The sequence below is a fragment of the Gavialis gangeticus genome, unplaced genomic scaffold (assembly GCF_001723915.1).
Source record: "Gavialis gangeticus isolate Ggan-Ray unplaced genomic scaffold, GavGan_comp1, whole genome shotgun sequence".
NCBI classification, from domain to species: Eukaryota; Metazoa; Chordata; order Crocodylia; family Gavialidae; genus Gavialis; species Gavialis gangeticus.
In genome coordinates, this window is record NW_017729034.1 from 70639112 (window position 1) to 70641294 (window position 2183).

Genomic DNA, 2183 nt, shown 5'->3' on the forward strand with positions numbered 1-2183 from the left:
TGCACCCGCGTACAACTCCTATGTGTCACCCCTGCCTCACACTTCTACCAAATGGACTGGATAAAATAAATAAGAAGGTGGCAAAGACAATCCTACATTATCTGTAGCGTAGCCTTTTCAGGTTACGCTTTTATTCTTGAAGGCTTTTGGCTACAAACCAATCAAAGAAGAGAGCAGGTACTAGAAACCCCTTGAAAGGAACATAATGATTTCTTGTCATTTCCCTCCTAAGCATGAATGCCGCGTGCCCCTGGAGGCTGGGGGGGGGGGGCACAGCGAGCTCCCACAAGCGGCAGCAGCTCTGTCAGTAGTGGGAACATGGCAGAGGCAAGTAGGCCTGTGTTGCTGGTGGCGGGGTGGGAGGACAGGGAGGGGCGGCAAGCTCCGACCAGTGGTCAGCGACCACCCACAGACATCACTGGCATGCTCAGGGGGTGCACATGCACTCATGTGCACCCCCTACATGTCACCAATGCTCCTAAGGGGTGCATCTACACATGGATTTATTCTGGCTTAAGTTTACTTCAGTGTAAGCTACTTTAGTGTATGGGAAGACTGTACTGGAGGTGGGTGAGGCCCTCCAGGACATGCCAAAGTCCATTGTGCTCCATTTCTATGACTGCCTGGTAGTGGTGATGGGGTTCTGTGCCCTGGGCTTCCCCCAGTGCACTGGGGCCATGGACGGGATCCACATCCCTATCACCTGCCCGGCCCATGGAGATCAACCCTACTACAGTTGCAGGGGATTTCACTCCATGGTCCTGCAGGCTATTGTGGACCACTATGGCACATTCATGCACATGAGTGCCAGATGGGCAGGCAGTGCCCATGATGCCTGCATTTTGGAACTCCATCCTGCCGGGCCTGATGGAGAGCGGGTGTTTTGCGCTGGGGGTGTTGGACCTGCAGCTGGGTGCTATCATGGGCCTGCCCCTGCTCACTGGGGACACTACCTACCTGCTCCTGTCCTGGCTGATGTAGCCCTACACCAACCACCTGGAGCCACACCAGGCCCACATCAACCACTACTTGGGCCAGACCCACGTCCTCATGTAGTCATTCTTCAGCTGCCTCAAGGGTTACTGATGGACCCTCACTGCCCACCTCAAGTTCACTGAGGACAACCTCTCCCAGGTCATTGTCACAGCTTGCATGCTGCATAACATCTGTGAGGCCTGGAGGGAGCTGTTCCATGACCTGGGTAGAGGAGGCGTGGTGGGTGAAGGACACCAGGCAATGGGAGCACCACCTGCAGTGGCAGCAACAGTGGCAGCCCCCACCACACTAAGGCACCAAAAGAGCTGTGCACCTGCCAGTGGGTACCAGGGAACCAGGTACAAGAGCTCTACCCTACCAGGGGCTTGTATGCTGCCTCAGATTGGGGGTTGGGTGCCCAGGGACCACAGTGAGTCAGCCAAGCAGGCCTGGGCCCAGGTGGCCACCAGCCAAGCACCCATCTTCACTCACTCCCCAGGGGCCAGTGAGCTTCTAGGTGCTGGCTGCAGGCAGCCTGCCTCCTATGGCCCATTCCCAGAAAGGGACAGGCCAGGGTGCTGGCAGCACCTGATGCCATGGCTTCAGACCCTGCTCCCCACCCCATCCTCCTTCAGGCCAACCACTCTGCTGCACTGCTGCCCAACCCATGACACCCAGGCTTGGGGGGGCCTCTCTGGGGAGGGGCCCTAAGGCCAGCCCCTGGCACACCATTGCTGTGCCCCGAGCATTCCCCTGCTGCACTTGTAGCAGGTGGTGTATGAGGAGCTGTTTGTGTGGGCCGAGGGGTCCCCAGCTGACTATGTCCTGCTTCTGCTGATTGCCATGGTGCCCTGGGATCACCTGTGCATCTGGTATGGGACCCTGAGCTATGACAGTACAGGGGGTAGGCCTGGGTTGCCTTGCAACCTCTGACACTACCTGCAGGGCTACCTGTGGCTATGCTACACATCTCTGCCCCCTGCAGCTGAGGAGGACCTTGCCACCAGCATTGACATATTTCTCAGTGCATGAGAGGCCCTTGGCCACCTAACCATGGGGGCCTGGGCTCAGTGGGCTGCTCAGTAAAGTTCTGCACTGTCTCCCACCTCCCTGCACACTGTGGGGGGCAGCCCAGGGTCAGGGAAGTGAGGGCAGACTGGACAGAGAGGCAGGGCAGGGGCAGGGGCAGGGGCAGGGGCAGGGGCAGG